Raw genomic sequence first — 16,415 nt, forward strand, 5'->3', positions numbered from 1 at the left:
GCAAGCCAAGGATGTTTATGATCAGAACAGCAATTTTATAAACAGGAATAAAAGGTGTATGAACCTTCTAAATATTCTACAATAAACATACTACTTTTGTAAAGAAAAAGATGGTTTTAAAATGATCTAACTCAGAATTGTACCTCATGATAAACACCCACCTAATCAAACAATTACATCCATTCCTCAAGCATCCTTCTTTTCTATTACCTGTTTTGATTTCTAGTGAGTTCTTTTTCATGTCATTGGGAAGGATTAGACAGAAGTATTTTCTTAGTCCTCTTTACAAAACTGCCATGACCATTTTGAACCTAGTGCAGTTGCAAGCTTCTGGCTTACTTCATAGTTTTTAAGATGGAATTCTCTTGGGGAAAAAATAACTTGATTGCCTAAAGAAAAGTAACCCAATCTCTGAGAAAGCCAACAATACATCTCTGACAGAAAGCCATCCAAGAGTCAGGGCCCAGCACTTTGGAATCAGACATGGCATAACTTTGAGGCCAACATCTTCCCATCTCAGCTGTCTTATCTGGCAATGCGGGGATGTGAATAACTTCATTAATCAGGTTCTTTCAAGGCTGCATGAGGTGGCTGGTCTGAACTATATGATCAGGAGTACAGCTCACATTCAGTCCTAGGTATCCCTTCTGACCCAGAACTTATAAGATAAGAGAATCATTCAGGACTTTGGGAGATCACACCAACCTTGCAATCTCTTGGAGATGTTTCTTGTGTTTCTTGGAGATAAGGAAACAACCTACCTTCTATAAGAGCACATCCCAGTTACTTTGTGAACCTCTCACAAGTTAAGGATAAAACTGCCCCCACAACCCATCTCACTTTGGTCCCAATGAGATGCTGGAATTGTGAGATCCAAGCCTCTCTCTCAATAGCAGTGCTCCCAGGAATAATCTCAGACTCCTGGCTTGCACTATAGTGGAAAAAGACGTAGTAGAGAATGCTGTCTCTTCAACAGCTTTGTTTAAAAAAAAAAAGATTCTCAAGTAGAATGGTGAAGTCAAGTTCAGGCATTAGACTAATACTTTGAAATTTTAAATTTCAAGGTTTACAGTTTGTCTTTGAAGAAAAATGCTAAGCTTTTAGATTCTTCATAAGTATTAAATAGGTTTAATCATAAATACCCTGCAATATGTACTTTGTTCCTTTTATTTGGAGTCAAATTGAAATTTCCAATTAAACAAGATAAATTATACACAGCAGCCATTGTAACGGAAAAACAGCTACCAAGGAGTTTAGTTTCTGTACTGATGAAAGGCATGTAAAGACATCAAAACTCAAACATCTGCAAGGCACTGTTGGGAAAAGGCGACACTGCGTGATGCCTTGTGACATTTTAAGGGCAGCAGACAGCTGGTGTGAGTGTAAGCAGTTTTAAGATGTCAGGAAGAAATTCAGATCACAGGATTAGGGGATCAGCCCTCATTTCATAGGTGACTTCTTCCTTTGCTTCAAAAGTGAAAACACTTTCTTCTTCTCTAAGACAGATGTTAACAGAACAGAAGGCAAGCAGCCAGAAAGAGCAATGGATAAACTCCCGAGAGGGCAGTGAAAATGAGGCTCCCCCACCTCGTCTCCTCCAGAGAAACAGGAGCGTGAAATTGTTCAGACCATCTGGGGACTCGGTTGCTGGGTGTGGGGTGGGGCTTGTGTGCTTAGGGCTGTGCAGTAGTGAGGGGCTTAGACAGAACAACAGTTGGGACATTTGTTGGCATGCTGCCCAGCCTTGCCCTGAAGATGCTTTTTCTTCTTAACACCAAGGCTCCTCCTTGGCCATCGGAGGCCTGGACCTAGGAGCTCACACAGAAGATACATGACATGTGGTTGTCTCTATTTCACATCATCCCTTCTGGCCTCAGTAACAGTTGGAGGAGGAGTGTAATCCAACCAATAGTATGAGCTTCATTCGGCAAACTCCCTCTTAGCCTGAAGAGCGAATGGTCAGTGAACAGAGATCCCTAAAGGAAGATGCTTTTCACTGGAATTGTTCAGAAATCAAACCCTAGGTTGAACAGGGCACAGTTCAGTTCAGTTCAGTTGCTCAGCCATGTCCAACTCTTTGTGACCCCATGAACCGCAGCACGCCAGGCCTCCCTGTCCATCAGAAATCAAACTCTAGGTTAAAGAGAGCACAGAACAGTTCGTGAAAACCTAGTCTGCTAATTACCATCTCCAGCTAGAGAGTTCCAGATGCTTAGCTTTACGGGGATAGGAGCTGTTCTCTTCCTTCTTGTTGCTGCATGTTCACCGCTGAGCACTGTCTCTGGCAGGTGGTAGCTGGACAGTCCACCTTTAGAACAAATACATAAAATACACCAGGGGTGGTGGTACTAGTACTTTCAACTAACGTTAACACAACCCTGTGGATTCTATAGAAGCAGCGGGTAAGAGCAGAGGAGGAAGAGAAAGAAAAGTTTTTCTTCTTGCTTTTCCTATTTAACTGAGAGCCAAGCTTCTGCTCTGAGGGGAAAGTGAAGCCTCAGCAAAAATGCAAAGAGAATCCAAGTAACTCATTCTGGACACTTCTGCTTGTGCAGTCCCAGGTCCTAGCAGTTAAGGAATAATTGAAGAGCTTCTCAAACTCTAATGTCCATGTGATCACCCAAGGATACTGTTAAGTTGCAGCTACAGAGATGCATCAGCTCAGCATGTGTCTAACAAGTTCCTGGGCGATGCCCTCAGTGAAGGTCTTTCGATTGCATTTGGGATTGCATGGGCTGAAGGGATGCTGAAGGAAAATGCCGATTATGCCCAAATTTCCCCAAACATGCTGACTTTAAAGCCTAACTCTTATGAAAGATGTGAGTCCACTAGACATCAGCATTTAATCTAGCCTCATGGAGTCACCTTATAATTAAATAGTGAATGTGAAAACTTGGTATCATTCAACTGGCTATTGTTATGTGAAAGTGTTTCTGTCTCAGCAAAAAACAGAAAAATATAGCAAGTTGTAATTTCACTTACAAGATGTTTGAGGTTATTCTCGCAAGGATAAGCACTTGCACCTAAAGTAATAAAAAGATAAATAATAACATATTCAAGACCCATCTGCACTGTCTTATATACCGATCTTAATTACAGACTGTACATTTTCATCTAATTGTTAATAGTAAGTCAGCTCTGGAATAATTAGGAGGAGGAAGACTTATCATCATTGGAACAGAGTATGCAAACACTTTTTTGTTTTTTTCAAATGTCACTATGACATTAAAAGAAATTCAGAAGAGAAAGACAGTAATAACAAACTGAATGCAAATATCAGTCCAAGATCGAAGTCTAGGAAAGGGGGCTCAGATGATGCCTGGCTGAAATACAGATGTTCTGATGCTTTGGTTCTCAGCACTGGCTGTCCCCTGGAAGCACCTGGAGACCTTTTAACCTACACCCATACCTGGACCCCACCACTCTGGGTTCTAGGTTGTTGCATTAGGATGGGGTGCAGGCAGCTAGAGTTAAACATCTCCCCCAGTGAGTCTACTGGCAGCTGGGACAGAGACCTTTGCTCTCATGTAGAATATCTCCACTGTGGTCCCCAACCAGCAAGATCCACATCACCTGGGGACGCAGGCCAGGTGCACATTCTTGGCCTCTCCCTGGACCTGCTAAAGCAGAGGTCCTAGGCTTGGGGCCCATCCATCGGTACTCAACCCGTTCTCAGGATGAGTCTGGTGTGTGCTCCTGGAAGTTTTTCCCTGAGAATTCTGAGGGCCCTGTGCTTCTCACCCAGAGATTCTTATGTGGGGCTGCTGAAGTATCTCATATAGAGACCTCTCTGCTGGATAGCTTACAGCCTGGGCTCTGGTGTTAATTCCAGAGAGGATACCACCACCTCCAGTCTGGGAGTCTCAGTAAAGGAAGGAAACCTAAGGTCACTTAATTAAAGATTTAATGGCTACTATGTTACCCCCCAAATATGATCTTGTATAACAGGCTTGAATATTTTTATGATAAGAAACTTGCCAGCATCTGGTCTACTCCTGTTCATCTTAAGATGCTCACTAGGTACAGACTCTCTACTCAAAGTATTTACAAAGATGACTCGTTTACGCTTGGCCATGGTCTCCCACGATGAATGCTGTAATCTGAATTTGACCCCTGCCCAAAATGCATGTCAGGGAGGTTTTGAGATATGTGACGGTCATGTGGTTTCTTACAAAATTTACACCAAATTCTTTGCCTTGAGAACACATAGAAAGTTCATTTTTCAGCCCCAATAACTTAAAAGCTGTTGTTAGAAAGCCAAACTGATGGTTTACATTCTCTTGTCTCCAAAATAAATATCCTTTGCTGGTGGTGGTTTAGTCGCTAAGTCATGTCTGACTCTTGTGACCCCGTGGACTATACGTAGCCTGCCAGGCTCCTCTGTCCATGAGATTCTCTAGGCGAGAAGATTGGAGTGGATTGCCATTTCCTTCTCCAGAGGATCTTCCCGACCCAGGAATCGAACCAAGGTCTGCTGCATCTCAGGCAGGTCCTTTGCTCCTCATGCCCAGTATCTAGGACTCTCACCCCTGCTGGATTCAATTGATCAGCACACAAAACAGCAAGACTATTAGTAGACTATTCACACATTCCATGTATACATTAGAATGATACTTTTCCATGTCTTGTTGGCACATGTAAAAAAAGATAATATTCATAAGGCATATTTGGTAAACTGTAGAAGATTTGGGGGAATCTATATAAAACGTATTTAAAAATCCATATTATTTATAAGTATATTACTCAATAATCAAAAGCTTCAAAGAAGAGGTTAAATACTGAATTTGTATCAAATTTGAAAAACTAACATTTTCCATTTTTTAAATGAAAATTTGGGCTTCCTTTCATGAAAAGATAGTTCCTAGCAACTTAAATACACAAAATGGTTATGAACAATTCCCTGTTAAGACTTTGATGATGATCTCTTCAAATTCTTAATAGAGAATATAAATGAAAAACTTTGTATGAGGAGATGTTCAAAAGTTTGAAAGCATATTTTTTACAATAATTCAGAATTGTGTAACAGCCAAATCTATATTTAAAGAATACAATCACTTCTTAATTAAAAAAAGTAATACTAAAATGTCTTGTTCACATTTTGCGAACACATTATTTGTGAACAATAATGTGAACACATTTTGAATTCAGTTCACACGGTTTTCCTCTCAAGCATTTTAAATAATCATGTTTTAATTCTTTGACGCACTTGTACTGTTAGAGCAGTTACCACGTTAGCATGCCTCCAAACATGTGCATCAGTCACAAATGGACAGAAGTATCGACGCATGTGTGAATGCAAATAAAGGGGTAGAATATACGGATGGGGACCGGCAAGGAGGCCCACCGGCCATGGCGCTCGGTAGATCCCAATGCATGGTTCCCTGGGCACATCAACAGTGACCCCCTCTCAGAGCTCTATGGGCTCCTGCCCTCCCCAGGAAGTGGCACGTGATACAATGAACCTTATATCCAGGTGGGGGAGCACCGTGGCCTAGCCTCCTGAGAGAATGGGGAGAACTGTTACTCATTTACTTCACGCTTCACCTTTGGGAACCTGAGACAAGTCACATTTCCTTCTCTGTTCAGAGAGCCTTAAAGGATGCCCCTAACTCCCAGACAGGTTTCTTGTCCTTGGCTTGATACACTTTACGGGTTATCACAGGCCTCAACTAGCTGCTGCAAAAGGGATTATTGCATCCTGACACTGCATTTCTGGAGCCCAAGATGGCAACACCCTGGTCAGCTGTCCTACCCATGTCATCCTTGGACATCAAGCGCATTTTTCTGAAAGGAGTGACTCAGGAAAAGTCCACTAAGAGGAAAACACCTGAAAGCACCTCCTGGATGCAAGCCATGATCTTGGATGGCTATGTTATTATACCATCACTCTTTCTGTCTAATATTCAGTCCCCAAAGGACTGCTGCAATCATCCTACTGACATCACTATCTGAATAAAGCTTGGTCTGAAGCCCACCTGCCTCAACGTGACCTGAAGCTCTTCCTAAAAGTTCAAACCCATAGATACACCCAAATTCAAATTACCCAGTCTAGTTGGGGATGCAGATGATCAACTTATGGCTAATAGATATGAAACTACAGCTATGAGAATACTTTGCAAACAAGAAATACCGGGAACTAGGAAGATCAAGGAGTACTAGCTACACAGATCAACAGTAGCTTTTTTCTTCTCATTTAAATTATTTAATTGGAGGCTAATTACTTTATAATATTGTGGTGGTTTTTGCCATACGCGTGTTATGTGTGTTAGTTGCTCAGTTACATCCAACTGTTTGCGACCCCATGGACTGTACCCACCAGACTTCTCTGTCCCTGGGATTCTCCAGGCAAGAATACTGGAGTGGATTGCCATTCCCTTCTCCAGAGGAACTTCACAATCCAGGGATCAAACCCTGGTCTCCTGTGTCGCAGGCAGATTCTTTACCATTTGAGCTACAGGGAAGTCTGTGGGTTTTGCCAGACATTGACATAAGTCAGCCACGGGTGTACATGTGACCCCTGCTCCTGAACCCCCTCCTCCCTCCCTCCCCATCCCATGCCTCTAGGTTGTCCCAGTGCAACAGCTTTGAGTACCTTGTTTCATGCATTGAACTTCAACTGCTGATCTATTTCACATATGGTAATATACATGTTTCAATGCTATTCTGGCAAATCATCCCACCCTCGGCTTCTCCCACAGAGTCCAAAAGTCTGTTCTTTATCTCTGTATCTCTTTTTCTGTCTCACATTTAGGGTCATCATTACCATCTTTCTAAATTCCATATATATGCATTAATATACTGTATTGGTGTTTTTCTTTCTGACTTACTTCACTCTGTATAATAGGCTCCAGTTTCATCCACCTCATTAGAACTGATTCAAATGCATTCTTTTAAACAGCTGAGTAATACTGCATTATGTATATGCACCACGACTTTCTTACAGTAGCTTTTTTAAGGCTTGGTCAAGGGATGTGTGGGCTTCCCCAGTGGCTCAGTGGTAAAGTCTCCACCTGGCAGTGCAAGAGATGCAGGAGATATGGGTCAGGAAGATTCCCCTGGAGGAGGGCATGGCAATCCACTCCAGTATTCTTGCCTGGGAAATCCTATGGACAAAGGAGCCTGGTGGGCTGCAGCCCATGGGGTCACAGAAGGGTCAGCCTACTGTGCACACATGCGCACGTGAAGCATGTGTAGGCATCGGTAACACAAAGTGATGGGAAAGGCCTCCAGGCAAAGAGAAGAGCATGTGCAAAGGCTCTGTGGTAGGAGCATGGCAAATACAAGAGACTGAACTAAGGTGGGTGTGACTAGAAGGAAAAGATCAAGGGCAAATGTAGTTCTTGATAAAGATCCCTGAATAATTGTCAAGTCACACAGAAATGTATAGAACAGATTAGAAACATCAGTCTTCAGTCTAAAACTGCTGCAGAATCCTTGAAAAGTTTTAAGCAAAGGAAGTGAGAAGACAAAGCACAGATAATGCAGTTTATATTTTTAATATAAATCACTTCAGCAAGTGTGTGAAGTAACAGGAACATGTAGACATCTAGAATTTGGTTTGGAATTATTTCATTGGTTGAGGTGATGATGTTAGCTTTGATTACAGATGTGGTGATAGAGATTAAAATAATAGGAGATAATGCTTCAGAGGTGAAAGCAACAAGATTTGAAGATTAGTTGGCTTTCAATTCCACTTCTTCACCTGTAAGAAATTCTACTGACTTGTACTCCGGTGCTAACCTACACACTGACTACTGTGGCCCGGACATGCGTCAACAAAGTGGGTTGTGCCATATTTAGAGAATGCAGTGCCTGGATTCAGTTGGTTGGATCTGTTATCACTTAACTGTGCTTTGAAGTGGAGGGCAATCTCCCCAATTCAAAAGGCCAATTGTTTCACCAACTTTATGAAGACACCTTTATTTTTGCCTCTCTATATTATATGCATGACCCTATGCATTACTTTATATTTGTGAAGAGTTTAGGTCAGTTACAATGTTTAGGGGGAGCAGTCCTCAAAACCGCCCCTGCTCTTATACAAAATGCAATCCTGGAGTATCCCCAAACCACCCTGAGACTGGTTAATTTGCTAGAAAGCCTTGCTGAAAGCTGTTAGACTCACAGCTATGGTTTATTATGTGAAAAGGACACAGATTAAAATCAGGCAATAGAAGAAGTGCATAGCACAGAGCCCAGGAGACAAGCCACATAGGGAGCTTTCACTGTCCTCTCCCTGATGGCGTCAAGACGCATGAACGCACCACAATCACAACAAAGGATGTTCACTCCAACCTCGCTGTTCAGAGTCTCAGTTAGGGCTCCCTTCTATCTGCATGACTGACTGACTGACTGTAGGGTTGAACTCAAGTCTCCAGGTCAACTGATATGACCCAAAGTTCCCTAAATCACATTGTTACTATCTGGATAGCCTAAGGCATCCAGGCAAACACATGTTTCATCCCAGGATACACTAATAAAAAGTCAGACCTCTTTTTTTGGTAAGGTTTAATTATTTATAATACGCAAATAACATCAAAAGCTAATGATTTATGCCACTAGCAGTAGAAAAGTAATTCAAGTTAATATTGCATTGAAATGAGAGGATAAATTTGTAGAAATATGTTCTTTTTCTTATAAAAAGTAGACTACACAAACCAAGGTTAGGTCCCACATTACCCAGAATTAGTTTTGTTATCTGTTAGAAAGCTTCCCATAAGAATTTCTCTGTTTTTCTCTACTGACCTCAAAATCCTACTTCCTGTGGCCAACTAGGGAAAGTGCAGTTTTTTTTAAATCGCTGAAAAGGGAAGTCCATTTTAGCATTTTTATCTTATTTCTCTAAATTCTGAGTTTCTTGATTTAGTCATTTCTTGCTTATTGTATCAGTTAATGGGCCAGATTCTAAGGTCTTTCCTTCATTTGGCTGAGGAAAAACCACAGGGAAACAGAGAGACAGGATGGTTTCCTGTTTAGCATGACTACTGAAGACACCTTGCCACTTAGTAACATCCAACAGTTTCCAGAGTAAGTTGGCACAGTCACTGATACTCAATCTATTTTTTTAACTGACATCATCAATTTTAAAGAAAGATGAAAATATTATTTACAAGATACCAGCAGATGGTAGAACCATTATGGTCACCAGAAGTTTCCAGAACCATTTGGGCCAGATGCCTCCAGAGTATGCCTTGGAACTACTCTGACACTTGCTGTCTCTGAACATGGAATGTGAAGTCTACAAATCAAGGTAAATTGGAAGTGGTCAAACAGGAGATGGCAAGAGTAAACATCAACATCTTAGCAATCAGTGAACTAAAATGGAGAGAAATGGGCAAATTTAATTCAAATGACCATTATATCTACTACTGTGGGCAAAAATCCCTTAGAAGAAATGGAGTAGCCCTCCACAGTTAACAAGAGAGTTTGAAATGCAGTATTTGGGTGCAGTCTCAAAAATGACAGAATGATCTTGGTTCATTTCCAAGGCACCCATTCTACATCACCGTAATCCAAGTCTATGCCCCAGCCAATAATGCCGAAGAAGCTGAAGTTGAACTGTTCTATGAAGAACTGGTCATAGCAAACTGGTCACAGCAAGGAAACTGGTCATAGCAAACACCCTTGTCCAACTACACAAGAGAGGACTGAACATCCCTAGATGGTCAATACCAAAATCAGATTGGTTATATTCTTTGCAGGGGAAGATGGAGAAGCTCTATACAGTTGGCAAAAATAAGACCTAGAGTTGACTTTGGCTCAGATCATGAGCTGCTTTTTGAAAAACTCAGGCTTAAATTGAAGTAAGTAGGGAAAACCACTAGGCCATTCAGGTAGGTATGATCTTACAATTATACAGTGGATGTGACAGGAGGATTCAAGGGATTAGATCTAGTAGACAGAGTGCCTGAAGAACTATGGATGGAGGTTCATAACATTGTACAGGAGGTGGTGACCTAAACCATCCCCAAGAAAAAGAAATGCAAGAACGCAAAATGGTTGCCTGAGGAAGCTTATAAATAGCTGAGGAAAGAAGAGAAGGTAAAAGCAAAGAAGAAAGGGAACAATACATACAACTAAATGCAGAGTTCTAGAGAATAACAAGGAGAGAGATAAGAAGGCCTTCTTAAGTGAAGAATGCAAACAAGCAGAGCAAACAATAGAATGGGAAGGACTGGAGAACTCCAAGAAAATTGGAGAGATCAAGGGAGCATTGCATGTAAGGATGGGTACAATAAAGGACAGAAACAGTAAAGACCTAACTAAGAAGCAGAAGAGATTAAAAAGAGGTGGCAAGAATACACAGAGGAACTATACAAAAAAGATCTTAATGACCTGGAGAGGCACGATGGTGTGGTCATACACCTAGAGCCAGACATCCTGGAGTGTGAAGTCACGTGAGCCTTAAGGAGCATTACTATGAACAAAGCTAGTGGAGGTGATGGAATATCAGGGTGAGCTATTTCAAATTCTAAAAGATGATGCTGTGAAAGTGCTATGCTCCATATGTCAGCAAATTTGGAAACTCAGCACTGGCCACAGGACTGGAAAAGGTCAGTGTTCACTCCAATCCCAAAGGGCAATGCCAAAGAATGTTCAGACTACTGTGCAATTGCAGTCGTTTCACATGCTAACATGGTAATGCTCAAAATTCTTCAATCTGGGCTTCAGCAATATGGGAACAGAGAACTTCCAGATGCACAAGCTAGATTTAGAAAAGGCAAAGGAACCAGAGATAAAACTACCAACATCTGTTGGGTCATAGAGAAAACAAGAGAATTCCAGGAAAAACATCTACTTCTGCTTTGTTGACTACGCTAAAGCCTTTGACAGTGTTGATCACAACAAACTCTGGAAAATTATTAAACAGCTGGTAATGCCAGACCACCTTACCTGTCTCCTGAGAAACCTATATATGCAGGTCATGAAACAACAGTTAGAACCAGACATGAAACAATGGACAGGTTCCAAATTGGAAAAGGAGTATGTCAAGGATGTATATTGTCACCCTGCTTATTGAACTTCTGTGAAGAATACATCATGTGAAATGCCAGGCTGGAGGAACCACAAGCCGGAATCAAGACTGACAAGAGAAATATCAACAACCTCAGATATGGAGATGATACCACTCTAATCGCAGAAATTGAATAGAAACTAAAGAGCCTCTTGATTAGGGTGAAAGAGGAGAATGAAAAGGCTGGGCTTAAAACTCAACATTCAAGAAACTAAGATTATGGCATCCGTCCCATCGATTCATGGCAAATAGATGGGGAAAAAGTGGAAACAGTGACAGACATTACTTTCTTGGGCTCCAAAATCACTGCAGATGGTGACTGCTGCCACAAGATTAAAAGACACCTGCTCCTTGAAGGAAAAGAATCCACCTGGAGAGGGTTAACTAGACTGAAGACTTTGAGGTCAGTAGTGATGGTCAGAAAACATTCATCTGTGTGACATCTGATGTCCTAGGGTTGGACAATATCTCCCAGCTTATTCAGCAACCTCCAGTGGACCTAAGAAGGTACCTGGGACCAGGTGTGCCTAGCAGGGTACATTGGGTTCAGCTTTCTTTCTCAAGGAAGACATTACATATAATTTATATAGCAATATCAATATTATAATATTGTCTATTATTTATGCATTTTTTGATATATATATTACATCTAATTTTAACTTTGCAAATCATGTTTTAAACATGGCATTGGGTCATCAGAAAGTAGCCCAGAGAGTAAGGGGGTGTTGAGGTTGCTGCATGGGCCCCTCTCCTCTGTATCAAGCAGAGCAACTTCTCCATCTTCTGATATACATATATGTGTGTGTGTGTGTGTGTGTGTGTGTGTGTGTGTGTGTGTGTGTGTATACACACATATGTTGGAGAAGGCAATGGCACCCCACTCCAGCACTCTTGCCTGGAAAATCCCATGGATGGAGGAGCCTGGTGGGCCGCAGTCCATGGGGTCCCTAAGAGTTGGACATGACTGAGTGACTTCACTTTCACTTTTCATTTTGATGCATTGGAGAAGGAAATGGCAACCCACTCCAGTGTTCTTGCCTGGAGAATCCCAGGGACGGGGGAGCCTTATGGGCTGCCGTCTATGGGGTCGCACAGAGTCAGACACAACTGAAGCAACTTAGCAGCAGCAGCAGCATACACATATGTATGTATACAAATATGTATGTATACAAATATGTATATATATATGTACATATCTGTTGTCATTGTTTGTTTTTGGCCTCCCAAGTAGGATTCATTTGAGTTTGGATTCTAAACAAGTTTGAAAGCTTCTGATTTCAATAAGCAGCTCAGTATTTCTCAAACTCCCTGCTTTGGTTTAGAGACACTTATTTGAGGGGTTCTGGGATTCCCACGTGGCACCAGTGGAACTTGCCTGTCAGTGTAGGAGACATAGAGATGCAGGTTCAATCCCTGGGCAGGGAAGATCCCCTAGAGAAGGGCATGGGAACCACTCCAGTATTCTTGCCTGGAGAATTCCATGGACAGAGGAGCTTGGTGGGCTACAGTCCATGGGGTCACAAAGAGTCAGACATGACTGAAGTGACTGAGCAGGCACTCACCCTATAATTTCTGAACCCCTTTTTCTCCATAAGAGGGAGCTGGTATCCACAGAGGGCAGTAAATAGGTCAGTGGACCACTGGCCTATTCTGGGTTCTACTCTCACTCTCCATATTTCAGCCTTGGGATGCACATTAGCTACTCCCTTCTGCCTGTCCCAAGCTCCTTTTTTCTCTGTCACCTGTGGCTGTTCTAAGAATCCGACAGACCCTGGGATGGGACCTCTGGATTCTAAATGCTGACCAGCTGCACTGAAGTATAAGACTCATATTATTTCATTCATTTCTAACTTAGGCATACATTTTTCAAAGAGGTTCAGTGTATCTCTTTATGAAGTATATTTAAATAACCATAATTAGCCTTATTATCTGGGCAAAACAATGCCTAATGGCACAGATCTGAAGCTATTTTCATTTAAAAAAAAGATTCTCAGACTTGAAAACTTTCCAGGACCCATTTTGCTGCAGCAAAAGGTTTTGCACCCAGTGGAACCCTGTCACTCACAAACACAGCAATTGCTGGAGATTACTAGTCATTTTCATTAAAGGTAATTTCAGGGTGCTGTATTTCACCTTGCCACTTATGTTCCTGGGTCCTTGCCAGATGGCACCACAAGGAATAATTCAGGATGCCAGCCAGAGCCCCAGACCTGAAGAATAAACCTGGATATTCCAGAGTAGGCAACATCTCCCTAAATGACAGGGTGGAATAAGGAATCTCGGGTGTTGGTTCTACAAGACAAGCAACGCTTAGTAGAAGATGCTGGGCTCTTTCTTTCCCCTGACTCAGGCTTCTGCTCCACCGAGTAGGATATGTTTGTCCATCCTCATCAGCTTGGGATGGCAAAATCCTTGTAAGATATCAGCCTGGTCTCATCTCTCCCAACTCCCCATGTGAATGAAGTCGGAAGGCAGCACAAAGCATCTTAGAACCTGAGCCCTGCAGAAAGCTTGCACTCATCCTGAATGCTGTACTAAACCAAGGAGACTTGGGGATGTGATGGTGGCACATATGAAGCAAAGAATAGAGAATGTGGCAGCCATCTCGGTACCTCAAACTAAAGACTGAAATCCGACCTGGGTCCATGTCTGATCTACCAACTTTTATGAATTGCACAGTCTGGTGTGAAATGTAAGTTCTCCTTTTAATTACATGTGCCATCGAGGTCAAGCCTGATAAACAGAACTCAACAGGGGTGTACATTTCCAGAAATGTCTGGTCGGCGGGCCAACAACAGCAGCATCACCTCGGGCTTGCTAGGAATGCATACACTGAGGCTGCCTCCCACGTTAACTAGGTTGGCATCTGCAGTCTAACAAGATCTCCACGTGGTTCACAGGCACATTACAGTATGAAAAGTGCTCTCTGACACCAGTCTGCTCACCCGGTCTGCCTCATGCTCATGTACGTGTGTGTGTATTTGTTTGTTTATCTACCCTGCAGCCCGGCCACATCAACCGAGGGCCGCCAACACATCCTTCCCTCTGTGCAGAAAGTCCCTTGGTGAAGAGCTGCTTGGATCCTGAAAGGCTATAACTGAGTCCATTCATTCCCAAGTCCAAAGAGACACCATCACCAGTCACAGCCAACACTGTCCAGTGGCGGCGACGGTGCTGCATGGCTTAGCTCCCACCTATGAGACGTGCAGGCGGAAAAATACTACATCAATCTTGGTTCCAAGCCAAGAGCAGATGAACAGCTACCCAGCTGGTGGCTTCTGTTTCTGGCCCAAGCACCGGCTGAACCCAAGCTTCTCCTTGCCAAAAACATGGGCATTCCAGGCTCTCACAGGACCACAAACATGCCTCTCCATTTCAGAGAGAAATGATCCATTCCTCTCACCTGCTGCTGCTGCTGTGGGTTTTGAAGAGACTGAACGTCCCAACCAGAAATTTTTTCACCCTCACTAACAATATTTCAAGCCGAGTTTGATCCGGACATTCAAGGGTCAAAATGTTTCACATCTAATCTGAAGAGACTGGACATTTTTCCATGGAGTAAGCTGATACTCTCACTTGTAGAAGTTGATGTAAACAGCCCTAACAAACAGAGAGCACCTAAAAATCAAAGACAGTATGTTCCCAATATGCTGATTCCTTGCTCCACTTCAGTGGGGAAAGAACTTGTTTCAACCTAAACTGGTTTATGGGAAAATAAATAGATATCACATATCATGCCTCCCCCCACAGCAGTATTCTGAGTTTCCTAAGGACTGGAGCGGTAGAACATGGACTTCCAAATTTTACACCCCAACAGCCAGCAGGCTGACTAGAACGCACAGAATCCATCAGTCATAGTGGCTTTCAGCGCTTCTTGTGCTTTTTATCCATTTCTTTTGTAGTCAGTCCTGCCCTTTCCATTCTATATTCTTCTCCCTAATTTATACAATCGTTTTGAGAAAAAAAGTTTTCAAATTTAAAACATGCTTACAAGAAGACTATTTCTTTTTTTAAAAAGTTCCTGGTAAGCTAAAGGAAACTGTATGTTTAGAGGAGGGGCAGATGTGGCAGGGGGGTGGTTAGAAAATGTCTTTACCTCAGGGAATCAGAAAAACATTGCATACCCTTCTCCTTTGAAATCTTTTGGGGAGTGTCTACACAATTCTGAAGATACATAAATTGCTTCAGCTGTAAGCGTTACTTGTGACCCAACTGCTCTGTGTGGCGGTAAATACTTCCTTAGGTGGAAGAGTCTTAAGGAGGGCCATTATGTAATTTGTTAAAGTAGTGAAGTGGCTATATCCCTGGAATGATTACAGCACACTAAATACGGTCGATACCCATTTCTAAGGAAGCATCTTAATGTTCTAAGAGCCCGATACGCCACACATTCAATGTTAGTGATCCTGGTACTCTGAGGTGGCGCTGCATGCCATTCAGCTTAAGGGACTGTGACAAGAAAACACTGTTTTTGCTATAGGGATAATGACTTAGTTGACCATGAGTAAATAAGAATGATTAAAGATTACTGACAATAAAATCTTTTAGAGTAAGGAAAATATATATATTTGTTACCTCTGAATGAAAAAAGGAGTGATGGCTAGTGAGAAATATGGAGGCCACGTGAGGATCACCTAGACTCCCTGAGAGGTCGCTAAGGGAAGTAAGTGTTTAGAGATCAGATCAGCAGGGCAATGGCTTGCTGATGCAGCTGGGTCTTCATCACCAACTCTTATGTTCGAACTGAGGTCAAGACTCATGGGAGATTCCTTTATCAAAGATGGTGGTTAGGAAAACAGGTCAGTGAGGTGTGCTTTGTAAGAACTGACTCTGATGCACTTCCTGGGAAGCAGCCTCTGGTCTGGTTTCTCTGAGCCCCATGGAGGAAGAGTAAGACAAGCCGCAGAGGAGGGAAGATGAACCTGGGTTGCTGCCTCTGGGCTTGTGGGAAGAGAATAATCGAAACTGCCACCCTCCCAGAGAATAATCTTGAAATAGCCTCTGGAAGCTCTACCCTCTGGGTGTTAGGTCTGTGCAAGGCCCAGAAATGGTGCCAATCTTCCTGGGGAGGTTGGTAGCATTGAGAGGCAACGGAGAGGAACACAGGGCTACTTACAGAGGTCAAACCCAACAGCATGGTGCTCAACAAATGTTCCCTGTTAAATCTGAATAAACAGTCACATCGCCCGAACAACACACAACCCTCAGAGCATCTGTAGGGAGGACGCTCCAGAGACGCACTTCGGCTGCCCAAGCAGAACGCCCCATACCACAATGCACTTTAACTTGCCTAGTGAAACATCACACATGCCAAAGGCTGGGGACACAAGTAAAGAACAGTCCAGAACAGAAAGCTACACATAGTCCCTTAGTGAGCAAACCGGAACTTCGGAATCGCTTATGG

This window comes from Oryx dammah, unplaced genomic scaffold (assembly GCF_014754425.2).
Source record: "Oryx dammah isolate SB20612 unplaced genomic scaffold, SCBI_Odam_1.1 HiC_scaffold_9, whole genome shotgun sequence".
Taxonomy (NCBI): domain Eukaryota; kingdom Metazoa; phylum Chordata; class Mammalia; order Artiodactyla; family Bovidae; genus Oryx; species Oryx dammah.